The following is a 22,909-nucleotide window of genomic DNA, read 5'->3' on the forward strand; positions in this document are numbered from 1 at the left end:
AGCATTGAGTATTGAGAACCAGAGGATCATTGAATGTCATAGGGACATAATTGTTGATTGGATTAAACTAAGAGGTTTTCTTAAGATTTTTAATGATAAGAGGTTTAGGCCAGACTGATGAGCTGAGTGAGATCATAAAAGGCGATTTAGATAAACATGTAACATGTTTGTAAGAAAAACCATCACTCCCGCCATGCTTTCCAAAGCCTCTCCAAGTTCTCACTGAAGTTCCATTGTTTTATTCCTCTCTGAAGTACCTGCAGACAGTTCTCTGCATTAGAAATAGTATGCAACAATGGGCACACAAGAATCTGCATTAAGAACTGTGCACTTAAATGACTATCTTGCAGTTGCATCTTTTTTCAGAATTAATAAGGCGGCTTGTTGCATCTTTGGAATACAAAACAATTAATTCAGTTATATGATTAAGTTAATTCATAGTCTGGTGTACCATATAAACTAATTTCTGGTAAACATCTGACATAGGAAGCTGTTAATGCAAATGTGATTGCAATTGACAAGATGTTAAACAATGATGCAGCAAATAAAAGGTGAGCAATAACATTGTGACGTGGGTCACAATATGAAAATAAACCTTTACCAACTAAACTTCAATGGTGGTGTTTCCCTTTTCACAACAAAGCTCACTCAGTGGAGTAGTGGGATTACAATAATTGGCTTCAGCATAGGAGGAGAAAATCAGGTGGATATCAGATTCCTAGTACTGTGTCCTGCTGTGACATGCATGTCTGACATGCAAAAGACAGAGATAGCTGTTAAAAGAGCTTAATAAGAAAATGTTAGAGTGAAGAACATGTGGAGAAAGACTCAGGAGGTCATGTGTTATTTGGCTACAATGACAAGAAATATTTGCACCATGGTACCAGAGTACGCACTGTTTCCTAACCATTTTCAGCATTGCTAAGCTTTCAATGGGTGATCCGGTAATGATTTTGATGTTCCAATTTAAAACTAAGAGGCAGCTAATCTCTGAATTGTCAGAAGTTCAGGCATCGATATGTACATTTGCAATAAGTTATCCTGCTGTAGAATACATTTGTGAGCATTGATCTAAATAAGCAAATAGAAACCTAGGAGCAGGAGTAGATTATACAGCCCCTTGAGTGCCCCAGCCCCCTCCCATTCTAGCTCATGGCTGACCACCTTTCTCAATGCTTCTGCAGCCCTCAGGAGTAGGAAATGTTTAAGATTCACCAACCTTTGAAAAAATTCTTTAAAGGAATTATACCATCACTGTCTGTGAACAAAATATCAAATACTTCATGAAGTTAGCAGATCTTTAATATTTAGTGGCCTCTCAATTCACATCTTTGGACTGCAAAGTGTGAAAGTAATCTTTCTCCTAATAGCCCTTGAAGACAGACTCCCTCAAATTTGGAGGAATAAAAGGCCAGCTTATAAATTTACAAAACTCATTGATGTTAGACAGGGTGCATACAGAAAGGATGTATCACTGGCTGGTATCTAGAACCAAGAGACTGTCACAAAGTAAGGCAGAGGCAATTTAGGACTGAGATGCAGAAGAATTTCTTCTAAGGTTGGTGAATCTTTGGTATTCCCTACTCCTGAGGGCTGCAGAAGCATTGAGAAAGGTGATCAGCCATGATCTAGAATGAAGGGGGGAGGGGCGGGCTCAAGGGGCTGAATCGTCTACTCCTGCTCCTGGCTATTTGCTTATTTAGATCAATGCTCACAATAGCATCATACTGCAGGAAAACTTATTGCAAACATAGGTATCGATGCTTCAGCTTCTGACAATTCAGAGATTAGCTGTCTCTTAATTTTATGTTGGAACATCAAAATAATTACCGGATTACCCATTAAAAGCTTAGCAATGCTGAAAATGGTTAGGAAACAGTGCATCGTCCAACTAAGCACCCCGTATTCAGGTACCAAAGTGCAAAGATTGCAGGGGAATTATTTGGATTTGCGAAACAGATGGCTTTACACGGGTAATCTGACAATAGTTAGTATTTAAATAAAAACATGCAGACTAGAACGATAACTATCAACAGCAAAACGATGTTAATATCCTCGAACAGGTCTTGTAGTGTAATTATTGCATTTAACTAATCAATGTTAATGGAATAGATATTGGCTATTAAAAGTGAATTAAAACTAAATATTGGCAAATATCACTGCCTGGTTACCAGAAAGCTCCCGAGATTGTCTCTGCTAAATAGCGCCACTAAACACCACAACGTCGGCAATTGTGTTCCTGAGCTACCATGGAACTAGGTTTAACAAACGGCAGGTCGAGCTATCGGAAGATGAAAAGGAAAGTGTGCGTCAAAATCATGTTGTACCCTACTGGGGGCGGGGGGGGGGGGGGTGTGAGGACGAAGGAATCCTGTGGTCATCTCCTCGAAGATGTCAAATAGCTCTGAAATTCTATTCCCCCTATAGTCATGAAACGAGGCGGATAAACACCTCACTTGAATTGAAAGATAGTTTTCTACGAGGAATGAGCGTTGTTTAAAAATGGCAATGATTTTCAAAGTGGAGTGAAATCATGTGAACGTCTCGATCCGAAATCCCAATCTACCGGCGATTTACGTCCAATCCAGAATCGTGGGCTCTCAGGGTCTGATCTTTTATTCACTGAGACCAGGTTCCCACTCGCGTTGTTCCACACAAGTGTTTTTTTTCCAACAACACATTCTGCCCTCAATGTACATTGTCATTGCTAAGCTCATACCCATCCAGATATCCGGACAGGCTCATAACTCTCTATAGCAGTTCGTCTTGACATGCGGTTGTAACTTATGTGTTAAAGGTCACCTTTCAATAACGAATAGTAGCATATCTTTATGTTTGAGTGCTCAGTCCGACTATGGACAGTGGGAATCGAATGCTCCATGGGGGACGGGGGATTTTTCAGCACTGTGTCAGAGGACAGCTCACTTGCATTCCGACATGACAGCTAGCTTTCTCAACTGGAGCTCAGCGCCTTGCTGCAATTAGTGAGCTCTTTGAACACTAAGACTTTGATTCAGCAAAGTATTCCCTCGAATTTAAAAAATAAACTCGAGCTTTTCAGTTTTGAATAGAATTGCAACCTGCAGTTCACCAATATTCCCTCATAGTCGGTCCAACACGCTACAAGTGTTGTTTATAGATGTATTCTACCAGGGAATTCAGGATTAACACACAAGTCCCAATTTAACGGTTGAAATTACATATTCAAAACCGCCTACGCATGAAACACTTAAATTCTTACTGAAAAATAATTCAAACATGAAGCTCTTTTCTCTATAATTCAGAATTAGTTTGATTTGAAAGATATTTTTATATTAAAAAAAACTCCTTTGCTATTGGAATTGAAATGCTCTGGATCCCAGATTTCCTCAGTTCTGCTCATTTCTCAGTCAGCTCCTTCACTTGCTCCGCCGATGCGCTTCTGCACTGTAACATGCAGGGGCAACGCTGGTGTTGCGCCAGTTACTGCACACATCAGGAAAATCTCTGAAGTACAGGATCCCGAAACCCAAGAACAATATTCACTCCGAATCATCAGTCAGGACACGTGGGGCCAAAACGCCAAGGTAGTCAAAAGACCATCCTTTAATCCACACCTCCTGCTCAGTAAAGGCGAAAAGAAAAGAAAGATTCCTCACCCCCCACCCCCTCCTCCACCCCGGAGTCTCAGATCCTTAAGAGTTAACATGTAGAAACGGTATTCATCATTCCATTGATTATTGCACTTAAATGTCGGAGGCATGCTAGTCAGAAAAGTTAGCACACTTCCTGGGGCCAATTGATAATCGAATGAGGAATGCTGAAGTCTGCTATTTTCCACTTGCTGGGGGACGGATGCATGTATCTGATCCGCTAGGAATCAAGGTTATCCTGATTTTCCTCAAAGGGTCACTTTTTAGGTCAATGATTTTGCCTGCAACACCTTTGGGTGTGAAGACTTGGATTAAATCTCACTGAAGCCGGATTGCGGGGCTAATGCTCGGTTTTACAAGTTGCACCGTGTGCCTGAACACTCGGGACGGGCACTCTGCTTTACTGTCCGAGATACGGTCAAAACCTTTCAAAGCTACACAGCCGCCGTGATCTCACAGCGTGCCTTTTTGCAACCGAGAGCGCAAGTTAGACAACGGGAAGACAGGCGCACGGCGAGAAGGAGGAAGATAAACGCGTTCCGACAGGGACTCAGCTGCAGTGCTGTTCCCGCAGCGCGGTCTCTCCACCGTCACGACCAGGGCCCGACTGCATTTCTAAATAAATAAAGTAATTTTAACTTAAATCATTTATATTAATGTAGCGTCCCTGAAAAAAAAAGCTTCAGACAAAAGTGGCTCAGTGGTTAGCACAGCGTCAGGGAGTGCGGTTCGATTCCAGCCTCGAGTTCACACATTCTCCCTGTGTCTGTGTGGGTTTGCTCCGGTTTCCTCCCATAGTCCAAAGATGTGCCGGTTAGGTGAATTGACCAGGCTAAATTACCCATAGTGTTCGGGGATGTGTGGGTTAGGTGCATTAGTCAAGATTAATGATAGAGTAATAGGGGAATGGGTCTGAGTGGGATATCCATCAGGTGTGGGCTTGTTGGGCCGAATGGCCTGTTTCCACACTGTCGGGACTCTGGTTCAAAAGGTCTGTGTTTAATAAACCAGTTCAGAGAACCCGGGGATTAGGACTAATCCAAGAGCCAACACAGGCGTAGTGGGCCGAATGGCCTTTACTGCTGTATCATTCAATATCCACCAAGTGTCCTCGATAGTTCGGATGCTCAGATAAGCGTTTCCACTGAACTGTTGAGAATGAAACACTGTTCAGAGTTAGGCTCTATTCCCTTCCAAGTGCTCCAGTTAGATTCGCGTCCAATAAAGTCGGATCGGGTTCTCTAGTGATTAAAACAATCTGCTGTGACAGTTTGTACCTATTTCGTAGCAGTAACACGTTTAAAATTCAATGCAAAGTGGGGTGGGGGGGGGGGGGGGGAAAGGGACAGATGCAGCGGTGACAAATTAGTATTGATTGAGTTTTACCTGCACACAGCCTGCAGTCACAGGAGAAAGCCGAGAGCAGCACTCACAGCCGAGGGAAAGCCAATATCACAGGAAGCTCCTTTGTTGTCGCGATCAAGCCACCTCTGCGCGCTGCGAACGACCTGTCTTGGGCTCAGGATCGCTCTGACCACCAGCATGAGCACCACGCTTTGCATCGCCAGCAGCGGCGGCTCCGCCTCTCCTGCTCATCTTTATGGCAGCACGCTCCAGCGCTCGGACACACCCATGGGGCCAGCTCGAACCAATACCGGCGGTGCCTCACCCTCTCCAAGCACACACACACACACACTCACACTCAGTCTGCTCCGTCACCAATACTGATCCAGGCGCCCGCCTCACTCCTTGATGGGTTGGAACTGAACGATTCAGGACATGACAGAGGAATCAGTGAATTCCCATCTCCCGCTGTTCATTTCCAACGTGCATGCAGCTAAGCAAGCCGATCCGAAAACAGGCATGTTGAAACTACTGATTTCAAGGATTTGCTCTCAACCCAAATTTCGTTTCTTTTTTTTAAACGTTGCATTTGATTGTGCAAATTTGCCATTGAAACTCGTGCATTTGTCCTTTATCTTAAAATAAAGGATTTCTTTCTCTCAAGGTTCACGCTAGGAAGGATGGTTAGAGAGCAAAATTAAAATTGTACAAACGCTGCCAAAAGTTGTTGCCCCATAGTCACACTTCACTGAAATTCATTGATCCATGAACTGCACCTATTCTCTCAAGGCTGTTGCATATCAATGTGTTCAGCGCCGTTTGAAAGTCTCTTGCAACACATTAACAGCATTACCCTCACCAACTCTTACATTTTCGAAAAGCCCCAGCAGACTCTTCTTAATTAAGCCACTTTTTTTATTATTTGGCTATTCATTCTGTCCTGAATAATTGCTTCAAGGCATTATCCCACCACTGTAATTGCTGACCTTATTTTTATAACCTTTTTTTGAGCAAGGTTGTTGCATTGCGGGCAATTCACCAGTCCTCCAGAACTACATGATGACTAAAAGATTACCACCAGAGCCTCTGCAAGTTCCACTTTCACCTCCTTCAATATTCTTGGTTGCATTTCATCTGGTCCCAGCTTCCAATCAACATTAAGAACTGACAGCTATCCAGTAACTACTCTTCGTCAATTTTAAATAGAGTCATAAAGATGTTGAGCATGGAAACAGACCTTTCGGTCCAACTTGTCCATGCGACCAGATATTCCAACCCAATCTAGTCCCACCTGCCAGCACTCAGATCATATCCCTCCAAACCCTTCCTATTCATATACCCATCCTGATGCCTTTTGAATGTTGCAATTGTACCAGCCTCCACCACTTCCTTTGGCAGCTCATTCTATATACATACCACCCTCTGCATGAAAAAGTTGCCCCTTAGGTCTCTTTTACATCTTTCCCCTCCCACCCTAACCTATGCCCTCTAGTTTTGGACTTCCCCACCACAGGGAATAGACTTTGCCTACTTATCCTATCCATGCCCCTCATGATTTTATAAACCTCTACAAGGTCACCCCTCAGCCTCCAACACTCCAGAGAAAACAGCCCCAGCCTATTCAACCTCTCCCTATAACTCAAATCTTCCAATCTTGGCAACATCCTTGTAAATCTTTTCTGAACCCTTTCAAGTTTCCAACATCTTTCCGATAGGAAGGAGACCAGAATTGCACACAATATTCCAAAAGTGGCCTAACCAATGTCCTGTACAGCTGCAACTTGACCTCCCAACTCCTGTACTCAATAGTCTGACCAAGAAAGGAAAGCATACCAAACGCCTTCTTCACTATCCTATCTACCTGTGACTCCACTTTCAAGGAGCTATGAACCTGCACTCCAAGGTCTCTTCATTCAGCAACACTCCCTAGGACTTTACTATTAAGTGTATAAATCCGCTAAGATTTGCTTTCCCTCCAACAACTTGCCCACCACCGACATCAGGCTATAGTTCCCTGGCTTATCCTTACCACCCTTCTTAAACAGTGGCACCATATTAGCCAACCTCCAGTACTCCGGCACCTCACCTGTGACTATCGATGATACAAATATCTCAGCAAGAGGCCTAGCAATCATTTCCCTAGCTTCCCACAGAGTTTAAGGGTACACCTGATCAGGCCGTGGGGATTTATCCACTTTTATGTGTTTCAAGATATCCAGCACTTCCTCCTCTGTAATATGGGCATTGTTCGAGATGTCACCATCTATTTCTCTACATTCTGTATCTTCCAGGTCCTTTTCTACAGGAAATACAGATGCAAAGTACTCATTTAGTATCACCCCATCTCCTGCAGCTCCACACCAAAGGCCACCTTGCTGATCTTTGAGGGTCCCTATTCTCTTCTTAGTTACCCTTTTGTCCTTAATGTATTGTAAAAAATCCATTGGATTCTCCTTAACTCTATTTCCAAAGCTATCTCATATCCCCTTTTTGACCTCCTGATTTCCCTCTTCAGTATACACCTACTGCCTTTATAGGAGAAAGTGAGGGCTGCAGATGCTGGAGATCAGAGCTGAAAATGTGTTGCTGGAAAAGCGCAGCAGGTCAGGCAGCATCCAGGGAACAGGAGAATCGACGTTTCGGGCATAAGCCCTTCTTCCTGAAGAAGGGCTTATGCCCGAAACGTTGATTCTCCTGATCCCTGGATGCTGCCTGACCTGCTGCGCTTTTCCAGCAACACATTTTCAGCTACTGCCTTTATACTCTACTAAGGATTCACTCGATCTATCCTGTATATACCATTACTTCTTTTCCTTAACCAAACCCTCAATTTCTTTCATAATCCAGCATTCCCCCCTATACCTACCAGCCTTTCCTTTCACCCTAACAGGAATATACAGTCTCTGGATTCTTGTTATCTCATTTTTGAAGGCTTCCCATTTTCCAGCCATCTGTGAACATCTGCTCCTAATCAGCTTTTGAAAGTTCTTGACTCATACCGCCAAATTAACCTTTTTCCAATTTCAAACTTCAACTTTTAGATTGGTCTTTCTTTTTCCGTCACTATTTTAAAACTAATGGAATTATGGTATCTGGCCCCCAAACTGCTCCCCCACTGACACCTCAGTCACCTGTCCTGCCTCATTTCCCAAGAGTCGGTCAAGTTTTGCATCTTCTCTAGTAGGTACATCCACATACTGAATCAGAAAAGTTTTCTTGTACACACTTAAATTCCTCTCCATCTAAACCCTTAACACTATGGCAGTCCCAGTCGATGTTTGGAAAGTTAAAATCCCCTCCCATAACCAACCTATTACTCTTACAGATAACTGAGATCTCCTTCCAAATTTGTTTCTCAATTTCTCTCTGACTATTAGGGGTCTATAATACAATCCCCATATGGTTTTCATCCCTTTCCTATTTCTCAGTTCCACCCAAATAACTTCCCTGGATGCATTTCTGGGAATATCCTCCCTCAGTACAGCTGTAATGCTATCCCTTATCAAAAACGTCACTCTCCCTCCTCTCTTCCCTCCCTTTCTGTCCTTCCTTTAGCATTTGTATCCTAGAGCATTAAGCTGCCAGTCCTGTCCATCCCTGAGCCATATTTCTGTAATTACTTTGATATCCTAGTCCTATGTTCCTAACCATGCCCTGAGTTCATCTGCCTTCCCTGTTAGGCCCCTTGCATTGAAAAAATGCAATTTAATTTATTAGCTCCACCTTGTCCCTGCTGCCCTGACTGTTTGACTCACTTCTGTTCTCAACACAACTAATCTCAGATTGAGCATTTCCTCACTAACCCACTGGGTCCCACCTGCACACTCCATTCAACCTTGCTAGTTTGAATCCTCCTGAGCAGTTCTAGCAAATCTCCCTGGCAGTATATTAGTCCCCTTCCAATTTAGGTGCAATCCGTCCTTCATGTAAATGTCACTTCTACCCCAAAAGAGATTCCAATGATCCAAAAATGTGAATCCTTCTCCCAAACACCAGCTCCTCAGCCATGCATTCATCTGCTCTATTATCCTATTCTTGCCCTCACTAGCTCGTTACATCAGGAGTAATCCAGATATTACTACTCTCGAGGACCTCCTTTTTAAATTCCTGCCTCAATCTCTGTGATCTCCCTTCAGAATCTCAACCTTTTCCCTTCCTCTATCATTGGTTCCAATGTGTACAATGACATCCTGATGGCCCCTCTCTCCCTTGAGAACATTTTGCACACTCTCTGAGACATCCTTGATCCTGGCACCAGGGAAGCAACACACCATTCTGATTTTTCGCTGCTGGTCACAGAAACGTCTGTCTGTACCTCGGACCAGAGAGTCCCCTAACACAATCGATCTCTTGGAACTTGACGTACCTCTCATTAATTAGAGCCTGTCTCAATACCAGAAACTTGGCTGTTCGTGCTATGTTCCCCTGAATCCATCCACCATCCCAACATTTTCCGAAAACAGCATACTTGTTTGAAATGGGATAGCAACAAAAGACTCCTGCACTACCTGCCTACCTCTCTTATCTTTCCTAGAGTTAACCCGTGTGACTATATCTGCAACTTTTCTCCCTTCCTGTAACTGCCATCCATCACATCCCCTTGCACTTGTAAATTCCTCATTGCCTCTAACTGTCTCTCCAACCGATCCATTTGATCTGATAGGATCAAATGCAACCAACGGCATTTATTGCCAATATAATCCTGACCTCGGACCAGAGAGTCCCCTAACACAATCGATCTCTTGGAACTTGACGTACCTCTCATTAATTAGAGCCTGTCTCAATACCAGAAACATGGCTGTTCGTGCTATGTTCCCCTGAATCCATCCACACTCCCAACATTTTCCAAAAACAGCATACTTGTTTGAAATGGGATAGCAACAAAAGACTCCTGCACTACCTGCCTACCTCTCTTATCTTTCCTAGAGTTAACCCATGTGACTATATCTGCAACTTTTCTCCCTTCCTGTAACTGCCATCCATTACATCCCCTTGCATTGTAAATTCCTCATTGCCTTTAACTGTCTCTCCAACCGATCCATTTGATCTGATAGATCAAATGCAACCAACGGCATTTATTGCCAATATAATCCTGAGAACACATAAACTCCCCCTAAACTCCTACATTTGACAAGTATATCATTCTACTAAAGGCTATTTTTGCTTCTTTCAATCTATAGATCCAGAAAATAGCTCTGTCCTATTCCTCTACAAAACACTGCTCCATATTAAATTAATACTTATGGCTTATATTTTTAAGTTTAATCAAGAGACATATCTCAATAAAACATATAATGAAGAAAGAACCAATCTACTCACTACTGCAGACTTACTGTAAGGCTACACTTAAAATATTTACTTACCTGTTTCTAAGCTGTGACCTCTCCCAGACAGGTTCCTCCAAAATTAGTTGTGAATTTCACTCTTTGTTAATTTTCCCAGACACACTCCGATGTCCAGCGATAGATGAATTCAAACAGCAAAGGCAGTAACTGTGCAGGTTCACGGCTGTGTCAGTTAGCAGTGTGGGTTTCTTTCTCTCTCCCTCTCTCTCTTTCCTGCACTGACCTCACCATGTGCTGCCTTTGTCTGTTCCTCTCCCTTTTAAAAGTGTTGTTGATTTGACTTTGTTTTCAAAGTTCCAAAACAATGGAACAGCATATAAAACAGTAATTGCTGCTCTTGGAATTTGAAGAAATCACCTCCAACACCTAAAATCCCTCAAAAAAGGAGCAGTCTGTTACAACCAGAATCTTTTCCCATCCTCCATCTTGGATTACCCAGAATGTTTGGTCTGAAATCATTTCTATTCCCCTTTTGGCCACTCTTTTACAGTTTGTGCACTAATAGAAGATTTTGGGCTTAGCTTTTATGCTAACTGCTTGGTTCCCACCTCTGCCCACCCCACCCCATAATTCCTGCTTGCTTCTCTTATTTGCATTCTCATCTTCCCTCTAAACCATCTTGTTTTGTTTCTGAATTGTATTTTGAACCTGACACCTGTTATAAGCAAACCATCCCACTTCCTCCATTATTTAAATTTTTTTTATCTCCATTTCATATCCTCTGAGCTCTGGGTTTGTTTTTCCTACTGTCTCTTTTGAGGGATCATACCTCAACTGTGCTCAAATCATTTTCTTCTTTGAAGGTTGCCTGTTGTTCAGCAAGTCTTTTTTTCCTGCGAGACTTCATTTCCAGTCTATCCAGCATAGCTCCACTTTTGAAGTCAGTTCTGCCCTGGTTAAGTCTTTAGACCCCGGGTGGTCTTTTATTCTTTTCTACTGTCATCCTAAAACTATGATATAATGATCACTGTCACCTAAATAACTCCCCCCACCCCACTGGTCTACATGCTTGCACCTGGGAGCTATTGTTTCTAATGATTTTGTTTCATTCAAACAAGGTGCAATGATAGGGCATGTCCATTTTCCCCGTAGAGGACAACTCCCTGCCTATGAATATATGTATATAAAGTATGACAACAGCTCCCTGGTGCATTCTCTGGGCAGTTTTTGCACTGATTATTATCCATTGATCTCAGGCAGAATGCAAATGTGAAAATACTGGATGAAAAAATGATTTACAGTTATATAGAACCTTTTACAACTTCAACCAACACAAAGTACCTAACAAACAGTGAATTACTTTTGAAATACAGATACTGTTGTAATATAAGAAATACAGCAGCCATTTATAAACTTCCATCAATAGAAACATGACATTATTTAGCTAGTCTATCTTGATAATATTCTCAGGCAATTATTGGTCAGGACACGAGAGACCACTCCCCATTTTTTGAATGGTGCCACAGGATCTTTCTTCTCCATTTAGTCTCAGTTTGCCTGGTTTGATGCATCAACCTAGATTGTGTGTTCAAGCCTTTTGAATAAGACTTGAACTAACTAACTTCTGATTTAGTTGAGAGTTCTACCTCTGGCCAAAGAACAGGAAAGTAACCTCAGCATTAATTCTCCAGTCATTAGGTGGCTAACACATCAGCAGTGTGCTTTAACAAAGGCTCTAGTGTAACTCACTGCTCTTAGAAAAGCAAGGAATTAAAATGGAGAAGACATCTATTTCATTATCTTGACACATTGTTCTTATACAATGCAGTGAAAATAAATGGTGAACTACACACTTTATTCTGATTGTGGCAAACAGATCCAATATTAATTGAATAAATGTGGTGATCATTTATTGAGCCTGACTGTTGGTCTGAATATATCATACCTCTAAATCAAGGGGATAGATTCACATAGTAATTTAGCAGATACCATTATCACTCCTGGGACCTTAGTTCAATTCAACCTAGACAGATGAGATGTAATTTTCCACTTTCACCCAGCTGTGAATGTCCCATCTGAAATGGAGTTGGGCGAATCCACAAGAATTCAGAGCATGAAACTGCCATAATTTGGCACAAAATGGCAGCATCACTGTGAAATTGCAATGGAAAAGTCCAGGTTAGTGTATTTCTGAAATATTGTCTTTTGAGTTAAAATATGCTGTAGAAGTAGACACTGTAACAAAGCAAAATCAGAGATTGCAATGTCTCATGCAACATCCTTCACATTGATAACAGGAATTGACTAATGAAAGCACCCTTTTCTAAATACAAAATCATGTGAATGAGTCAACTAAATGGCATTAGTTTACTAATTTACACCAATATTCACAAGACTATAATTAATTTGCAGACTATGGACTATTACTAGCCAATTTTATAATGTACAAGTTATGATCCACAAGTACAGCATGCATATCTTAGGGCAAGGCCCACAATATATAAAATGGTTACTTTTGAACATTGCACTGTTGTAAATTAGTTCTCAGTTAAAATATGCAGTCAAAATTCAGTAAGTTATATTTATGAAATGTAGACATAAAAATTGATACGTTCAGACATAAGTTTTTAAAACTAGTGCTCTGTATTTAATCTGCACAAAGATTCAATTAATTTTGTAGATCAGGTAGTTCTCCTAAGAGTCAAATATGAGGTTTTACTATAAAACTTACCAGAAAAGAAAAATTGAATTTCACATAATTAGATTATTACATTTAACAACAATTTGCACTTATGTAGCATAATTAACAGTTTTAGGTCATGCTAGAGGCAGGAATGGAAGTAGATTCAGGAAATAGTGTGGCCAGCCAACATGCCAGTTTTCCATTGCCATCTCATCTTCCTCAAGTTTCATTAAGTCAGCAGAAGCCAAACTCAGAAATCCAACAAGGAAATCAGCTGAGTTGGTTGGAGCACTCATCAAGTTGAGATTTTAATGTGGGTACATGGGTAACAGGCTTGGATCAAGATCAGACCATGTGCATGGATGTGGGAATTCTGTGGGCAGTCAGTCATAACAGCAGATTGAAATTAGGTGGCCACACAAAAAGAGATCACTGCAGAGAGGCATTTAGCTCTTGACTCGAGTGCCATCAAATGCACACAGACTATGGATGAGTGATCAAAAATGAGAAGATGACTCTCAGATGGTGCAACATAACTATTTGGAGACATTGGAGAACCAGTACTGGAGGAGACCATGACTTCACAGGCAGATGTTCTAAAATTTGTTTCCTCATGGTGATAACTCCGTATCTTACAGCGCTGGTCACTATTCACAGCCAGTAAGTATCAAAATCACCATGCCTTGAATTTCTTTATCCAGAACTCCTTTCAAGGGTCAGCTGCAGATCTTAGTAGATTCCTGACAAAGCCTGAGCATTTCATAGGTCACTAATGAACAATTTAAGAAGACTAGACAATGGATACCATTCAGAAACATTGGTCCTTGCACAGTTAAAGGACCACACTGGGCTACCTGAGAAGCAGAATGTAATTTATTGAACCATGTGGCTGTGGGGGAACCCACTGTTGGCCAAGGTGTTTTATCGACAGGTAAGGCTTCTGACCCTCAATAACAAACTGGCCTGAGTCTAAAGCCATTGTATGCCCAAAACACCAGGAAGCTAAAACGCTTTCACCCACTAGCAGTTCATGGATGGATTTTAGGGAACAAGGTTTATCCCTTGAAAAAATGACTATCCATCTCCTTAGGCGACTGAGACAGACCCTCAGAGGTGTTTAAGCTGGTCATCTCCTCGCAAGGCCCATCAATGAGCAAGTCTTCAGGTTTCTGAAGACATTGGTCCCCTGCCAGGACTGAGCCATTCAGTGCACACCTGCAAAGGTCACACTTGGGACTACATTTTTGTACCATGGCCCTCCAGAGATTGGGTGGCTATAGAAGGGTTTGAGGCATTGGAAGATCAGAACTTAGAGGAAGAGGAAAAGTAACTCAAAGTAGGAGGAGGCAGGTGCAGAATATGGAGGTATCCCAGCTGTAGAGAGAAATAACTAGGATTGCACAAGACATGAGGATCTGAACAGGATGCCATCATTTCAGGCATTTTTTTTCAGCTGAGCCCTTCTGATCTAAGAAGTGTGCCATGATCTGGAACTTATTTTGATTTGCCTTGGGGAACACTTCCATTGACGATACAGTCTGAAATAGATCCATATTTGCCACTATTGAATGATGAGAATCTATCCAGAGGTTTCACAGTTACTCTTCGAAGAATTTTTTCTTCCCCTCAAAGCTTCGTCCCTCAATTTTAGTCTCATCACAAAATAATTGATCCTCACATATCTGGCATCTTATGTTAATAGTTTCTAGGAGTTGAAAGATAAACACACATCTACAGGTGAAACAAATTCAGTGACCTACTCAGTGCTCTGCCAGTCTGGTGGTCTCTGTCCTCAGCAAATTCTGTGGGGTACCCTCCTGTGGTCTCAGATAAGGTGTAGACAACCTGGTCACTTACTATTACTTGAAGCAGACATATGTTTGGAACAATTATAACACCGAAAGAGCAAAAGCAACTGACCTAGTTCCTCTCTCCCAAATGTTTCATGAAGCCCAGCAAATATTTTGCATTGGATATTATCCAATTCCCTTTATAAGATGTCAGGTGAATTTGCCTTCACCATGCTGTGCATTCCTGATTCTAATCACCGATAGCATAAAATCATTTTTCTTTATATCATCATTGCTTCTTTTACTAATCAATTTACAATGATGTGCTCTGATGTTGGAACTTACTGCCAATGGGAACAGTTTCTCCTTTTTAATTTTATCCAGATCTCTCATTTTGAAATGTCTGTCAAAAGTCCTCAAGCCTCTCTTTTCCAAAGAGAGAATTCTCCAATTTAGTTCAAGCGCCTCATGCCTGGAATTAATTTTCTACATTCTTTAAAATGTCTTCATGTCTTCCCTGAATTGTGGTGCCTGGAACTGGACATAGAGTCATAGAGAGGTACAACACAGAAACAGACCCTTCGGCCCAATTCGTCCATGCTGACCAGCCCACTTCCTTTCTTTCCTATTACATGTGCACCTTGTATCCAGGGAAATTTTGTTAGTCCGTTTTTGAGGTAGGTCTCCACTGTCACCACAACATTTCCATGGTTTTGCACCTCACCAACTATACTTATGGCACTATGCAAATTCTCACACGTGTTCAGTGAAGTTAATTTAGACTCTATTTCATTCACTGTTACATGAATCCCCTCATAGTTGGGTATTTCTTACTCTAGTGCTAGCTGTCTTCCCCAATTTTACATGCACTTTTTTATCATCACTATTTTGATACCATCCAGGACAAAGCAGCCCACTTGATTGGCACCACTTCCACAAGGATCCACTGCCTCCACCATTGATGCTCAGTAGCAGGAGAGTGCACTATCTACAAGATGCACTGCAAAAAGATCTATAGACTGCACCTTCCAAACCCTTGACCGTTCTATCTAGAAGGACAATGGAAGTAGATACATAAGAACATCACCTGTCAGTCCATGCCAAACTACTCACAGCCCTGACTTGGAAATATGTCGCGGACTGTTCACTGTCGCTTGTTCACAATCCCAGAAATCTCTCTCTAAGGGCATTGTGGGTCTGCATACTGCACATGGACTGCAGCAATTTAAGAAGGTGGCTTCCCATTATTGTAACAAAGGCAAACATGATGGGTAGCGAATGCTGGCCAGTCAACAATGCCCACAAGTCTCGACTGAATAAAAAATGTCCATTTTCTAATTCCCACTCTACTGATCAAACGCTCCTCAATATGACTAGCAACTTACCCTTCAAGATAGTTTATAAACAACCTGTGCAGAGATGTTACTACACATCTCTGGAACAGGCAGGACGTAAACATGGGTTTCCTGACAGTGACTCTACCATAGTGCAACCAGAGCCCTTTTGCTGCCCAAACTCTTTTTTAAAAAAATAATTAACAACCAAATCACACATGTTATTAGTCAAACAATGAACAATTTACAAGCACTGCCCACTAATATAACAAAGAAAGGGAAGTGTTGGGATTAATGGGGGCTGGGGGAGAAGAGAAATAATACATTTTGACTCCCACAGTGCCCATGTCTCTCAATGTTTTGAGGGAGCTGGTAGACATTGTGTTCTCCCTCTACAAGGGCACCTGGGCATGAACATAGCTGCAGACTAGGGGCTGCATTAGGTTGTAAATCCAGACCTCAGGTTGCTACAGCTGATCCCACTTGCTCCACATGATTGTCCAGAACATGGGAGTCTTAAATGAAAGTTATATAAATGTTTTTGTTTTGCTATGCTCTCTAGAAGAACCTTAAATTTTAATTGACAGAAAAATGAGACTTAATATTACTCTCTTTTGTTATTTAATTTTGACGTTATTCCCCTGGATAATGATTAATTAGTTGAGCACTGGTTGTAATTATATAGAGTCATAGAGATGTACAGCATGGAAACAGACCCTTCGGTCCAACTCATCCACGCTGACCAGATATCCTAAGTTAATCTAGATCTATTTGCCAGCACTTGACCCATATCTCTCTAAACTCTTCCTATTCATATACCCATCCTTTTAAATGCTACAATTGTATCAGCCTCCACCATTTCCTCTGGCAGTTCATTCCATACACGCATCACCTTCTGCGTGAAAAAGTTGCCCCTTAGATCTCTTTTATACCTTTCCCCTCTTATCCTAACCTCATACACTCTAGTTCTGGACTGCCCCACCCCAGGGAAAAGACCTTGCCCATTTATCCTATCCATGCCCCTCATGGTTTATAAACCTCTATAAGGTCACCCCTCAGCCTCTAATGCTCCAGAGAAAACAGCCCCAGCCTGTTCAGCTTCTCCCTATAGGTCAAATCCTCCAACACTGGTAACACTATTGTCAACCTTTTCTGAACCCTTTCAAATTTCACATCCTTCCAGTAGGAAGGAGACAAGAACTGCACACAATATTCCAAAAGTGATGTAACCAACATTCTGTACAGCCACAACATGACCTCCCAACTTCAATATTCAATGGTCTGACCAATAAAGGAAAGCATACCAAACACCTTCTTCACTATCCTATCTACCTGTAACTCTACTTCCAAGAACTATGAACCTGCAGTCCAAGGTCTCTTTGTTCAGCAACATTCCCCAGGACCTTACCATTAAGTTTATAAGTCCTGCTCTGATTTGCTTTTCCAAAATGCAGCACCTCGCATTTATCTAAATTAAACTCTAACTGCCACTCCTCAGCCCATTGGCCCATCTGATCAAGATCCCATTGTACTCTAAGGTGACCTTCTTCGCTGTACACTATGCCTCCAATTTTGGTGTCATTTGCAAACTTGGTAACTATACCTCCTACGTTCACATCCAAATCATTTATATAAATGACAAAAAGTAGTGGACCCAGCACCGATCCTTGTGACACATCACTGTTCACAGGCCTCCAGTCTGAAAAGCAACCCTCCACCACCAACCTCTGTCTCTACCTTCAAGCCAGTTCTTTATCCAAATGGCTAGGTCTCCCTTCATACCATGTGATCTAACCTTGTTATCCAGTCTCCCATGAGGAACCTTGTCGACCGCCTATTGAAGTCCAAATAGATCATGTCCACCACTCTACCCTCATCAATCCTCTATGTTACTTCTTCAAGAAATTCAATCAAGTTCGTGAGACATGATTTCCATGCACAAAACTATGCTGACTATCCCTAATCAGTCCTTGCCTTTCCAAATACTTGTACATCCTGTCCCTCCAACAATGTGCCCACCACCAAAGTCAGGCTCACTGTTTTATAGTTCCTTGGCTTTTCTTTACCACCTTTCTTAAATAGTGGCAACACATTAGCCAACCTCAAATCTTCCAACACCTCAGCTGTGACTATCGATGATACAAATGACTCAGCAAAAGACCCAGCAATCATGATACAAATGACTCAGCAAAAGACCCAGCAATCAATTCCTGAACTTTCTACAGGGTTCTAGGATACACCTGATCAGGTCCTAGGGATTTATCCATTTTATGTATTTCAAGACATCTAGCACCTCCTCCTCTGTAATATGGACATCTTTCAACACGTTACCATCTATTTCCCTACATTCTATATCGTCCATGTCCTTCTTTACAGTAAATACTGATGTAAAATACTTGTTTAGTATCTCCCTAAGTTCCTGTAGCTCCACACAAAGGCCGCCTTGCTGATCTTTGAGCGGCCCTAGTCTATCCCTAGTTATCCTTTTGTGCTGAATGTATTTATAAAAACACTTTGAATTCTCCTTAACCCTACCTGCCAAAGCTGTCTCATATCCTCCTTTTGCCCTCCTGGCTTCCCTCATAAGTATACTCCTACTGCCTTTATCCTCTAAGGATTCACTCAATCGCTGATGTCTATACCTGACATATGCTTCCTTCTTTTTGTTAACCAAACCCTTAATTTCTTTAGTCATCCAGCATTTCCTATATCTACCAGTCTCTCCTTAAACCTTACCAGGAATATACTGTCTCTGGACACTCATTATCTAATTTTTGAAGGCTTCCCATTTTCTAGCTATCCCTTTACCTGCGAACATCTGCCTCCAATCAGCTTTTGAAAGTTTTTGCCTAATACCAAGAAAATTAGCCTTGCTCCAACTTAGAACTTCAATTTTTAGCTCCTGTCTATCCTTTTGCGTAGCTATTTTAAAACTAAATAGAATTATGGTCGCTGACCCCAAAGTGTTCCCCACTGACACTTCAGTTACCTGTCCTGCCTTATTTCCCAAGAGTTGGTCAAGTTTTGCACCTTCTCTAGTAGGAATGTCCACATACTGAGTCAGGTCTGGCAGCATCTGTGAAGAGAAATCAGAGTTAATATTTCAGGTCAGAAATGAAGAGTCACTGGACCGAAAAGGTTAACTGATTTCTCTTCATGGATGCTGCCAGATTTGCTGAGCTTTTCCAGCAAATTCTGTTTTTGCTTGTGACACAATTTGCATCAATGTTTTGCTTGGTTACTGGTATAGGCAATTGCAAAGCCTGTCTATATCAGGATCAGAATTAAAAGAACCAACTATGTTTTTTTTAGTCAACAAAATTTATTTATTACACAATCAAGCTTTATTTGAAGATACAAAACTGAATCGCTGTTTGATATAAAATTATAAGGCCACTTCTAAATTATCTGACACGTACTTTAAAGGAAAAAAAAAGAAACTTTTTCTGTAGGGATTAACTTTGGGGTGATAAAATGCTTGACAAATATTTGTTAATTCTCAGAGAATGAAAGGTTAAGATATGAAATGTTCCACTTGGATTTCAATCTGATGCACATAAGTGGATCACCAGGCATAGACTGTTGTCACTGAATCTTCCGATTCAATTTTTTAAGGAGATGTAGAATGTTAGTCATCCAGATTCACCCCTGGGATGCTCCAAACAGAGATTCACACTCTATCTCCCATGTCCAACCATTCTTTTCATTCATGAAAACCATATAAAAAATTTTAACCCTTGAGGAAGGCAACTATATACGAGACTCAATAAGGAGCCATCCATTATTCAATATTTTCCGACCTCTAACTCTGAATTTATTAAATAAGCATGTGATTCATTGAATGATGATCACTAAGTCAGTTTACCTACCTGCCTATATGGATTGAGATATAAGATGGCAATAATTTAGTCCCCAAACTAAAGGTTGTATTTCTGCATCATTGTCATCAGTGTCATCAGTGTCTTAAAAGGAGAGAGACAGAGAGGTAGAAGAGAGATTTTGGGAGAAAATTCTTGAATTTAGAGTCTAGACATCTGAAAACAGGGTGCCCTAATGGTCTGTCAAAGAGTGTTGGTAATGGAAAACAGGCTAGATTTGGAGGTTAGAGAGATCTTGACATGTAATAATTCTGGAGGAGTTTACAGAATCATTAGAAGTGTGGGGTGTACAACACTATGAAGTGATTTGTAAACCAGGATGAGAATTTTCAAATCAAGACCATGCAAGACCAGCCTCCAATATAGGTTAGGAATGATAAGTGAATGGTATAATTTAAATTATAAACAACAACATTTTGGATGAACTGAAGTTATGAAGGGTGTAAGATGGGAAGTTGGTCAGGTCAACACAAGTACAGTAGTGACAAAAATAATGAAAGCATAGATGAGAGGTTCAGCAGCAGTTTCGCTGGGACAGGATTTGAAACAGAAGTGGAAGTAAGCAGTCTCAGTGATTCTTGTTGCTCATCAGTCACAGAAATATTTGGATAACATTCACCCAAATAAAAGTGAGATCAAGAATATCTGCTGCACAGCAACTCCAAGCCAACAGTAGGAATGTGGTTAAATTTGAGTGACCAAAGACTATTGTTCAGGATTGCCGCTCCATTATTAATCTCGCAGAAACACCATGTCTGTGTCTCCTTTGTCATGGATATGCATTGAATATCATGGAGCCTGAATTTGCCATACCAAGGAATCTACTGGGTATCTGACAATGGCTAGGCTTGACTTCTTTTCTATCTCATCTCATCACACTTCTGCACGTAAGGTTGCTGACAGTGTGACCAATAATGGCAGTGAGTATAAAGGCATCTGGGAGCTGAGAGAACAGGGAAAGCAATATTCCCTTAATAATGAGATATAAGGATTGGAAAATAAACAGGGAGGACTGAGAAGCAAAGTAAATTACACTATGTGAATTACATGTCAAATGAGATACAGAAATAAGTAAAATGTAATATTGAAACAGAGAAAATAACAGAGAAAGCGTAAGAAAAATAATAAAATTCAATATGTTATAAATCTCCCCAAAAATTTACACCTTAACTGGATTGTGTATCTTACTTGTAAGCCTCAATTCTGAGTGTCATAGGTTTTAAGTTGGTTTTCATTAATGATTATCTTGGTAAAAACGTGCATACACCACCACTTCCTTATCTAAATGTTGTTCATTTTGTTGCTATCATACAAGTAATGCAGAGACAGATTTAATGAATATGCTGATAAGCCAGTAGGTATGTAAATGTGCCCTTCATAATTGTGTGTTAGGGACACATCTCGAAGTTTGGAACTAGTGCAGTTCAGAACAAGGAGTTCTGCTGATATCTCATCATGCATATATGGTTAATAAATAGTGATTAAAAAATACTTTAGGTCTGGCCTAAGCTTATACGACAAACAGCAAATAACAAAACAAAAATGCAACTTTTTAACTCAAACTCTTTTGGATTTAAAGGACTGGGGCAAGTCGACTGAACAGCATACCCTGCTGTTGGATACCCTGCCTCAGCAAATTCTGGTCCGAAGTTGTTTTATTGTCTTGTTTTCAAATCCAGTCATCTCACTCCATTCTACCTCTAATCTCCTCCAGAACTACAGCCCAACAATATTTTCCTCAAATCCTGGCCTCCTGCATGTCCTCAACTTTGATTACTTCACCTTTGAGATGTAATGTATTCTGCTGCCGAAACCTCAAGTTCTGCAATTCCTTAAATCCCTGTTTCTTTACTGCCCAATTCTTTTAGGACTGTCCTTAAAAACTACCTCTTTGATCATGTTCCAGCCATCAGTTCGAAAATCTCTTGCTTTGGCTCAGTGTCAATTTTGCTTTGGTCCTGTGTAGTGCTTTCAGATTTTCTACTACATTTGATGTTCTATGTAATTGCAGGTTGATTTTGTTCTGCAAACACTGAATCTTCACACTAAAGTCATAAAATGATACCATCTGTTTGAACCATTTGGATATATAGCAATCCAATTAATCCTACTTACCTATTTAAATATTTACCCAATTTCCCTTTGAAAGCCACCACCCTTTCAGGTAACAGTAAATTCTAGATCATAAGAATTCACCATGTAAAAATCTTTTCAGCATGTTGCCACTAGATCTTTTACAAATGGTTTTAAATTCTTTGACTATTGACTGTCCTGTCACTGGAAATAGTTTAAATTTAATTATTTTATCAAAAGTATTTATGAGTTTTTATCGTAATCTCTTATGCTCCAAGGAGAAACTAATGCATTTCCATCAACTCTACTTAATGGAAATTCCTCATCTCCAGTACCATTCTCCTCTATATACATTTTAAGTTCGCAGCATATGTTCTGAAAACAGTGCCCAGAACTAAGCACTTTATTTGATGGCTAACCAATGTTCTTTTCAGATTTAGTAAATGTTCTTTACTGTTATATGTTAGGCTGTGTTTGTTGATATCCAAAGCAAGTACAGTAGCAGCAAAATCTCAGAAATGAATTCAAGTAAAGAATGATGAAAACCTAACAAACCATTAAGAAAATGGAAAAAGTGAAAACACCTAAAGGTGGAGAGAAAAAAATAAATAAGGTAGATATTTTTAACTTGTAAAAGTCAACATACATATTTAAAAAATTGGAGGTGTACATGTGCAGATGGAATTTAGCAAACACTATTAATAGAGCCAAGATCCATGTCTAATTACTTTGGATTGGTAATGGTACTAGTTGAGCAAGTAATACTGCTGAGATAGAATCTTCAGTTTATTGAAAGAGTGAAGCTCCTGCAATGAGCAAACTGTCCTTCAGTTCATATTTGTAGAGCAATAGCTTCATCAATGGAGCACCTTTCCTCCAAGTACAACCTG

The 22,909-nt window shown here is 40.8% G+C and overlaps 1 protein-coding gene across 2 annotated transcripts in view; it reads right to left on the minus strand.

Moving 5' to 3' along the window:
- Positions 1-5,284, minus strand: part of LOC122556579 (follistatin-related protein 5-like) — a 563,792-nt gene extending 558,508 nt beyond the window's left edge. For both annotated transcript variants that reach the window (XM_043703426.1, XM_043703425.1), the window contains exon 1: positions 5,019-5,284. The gene's annotated coding sequence lies outside the window, so the exon portion shown is untranslated. The remainder of the gene's footprint in view (positions 1-5,018) is intronic.
- Positions 5,285-22,909: the final 17,625 nt, after the last annotated feature.

The sequence above is a fragment of the Chiloscyllium plagiosum genome, chromosome 14, assembly GCF_004010195.1.
Source record: "Chiloscyllium plagiosum isolate BGI_BamShark_2017 chromosome 14, ASM401019v2, whole genome shotgun sequence".
NCBI lineage: Eukaryota > Metazoa > Chordata > Chondrichthyes > Orectolobiformes > Hemiscylliidae > Chiloscyllium > Chiloscyllium plagiosum.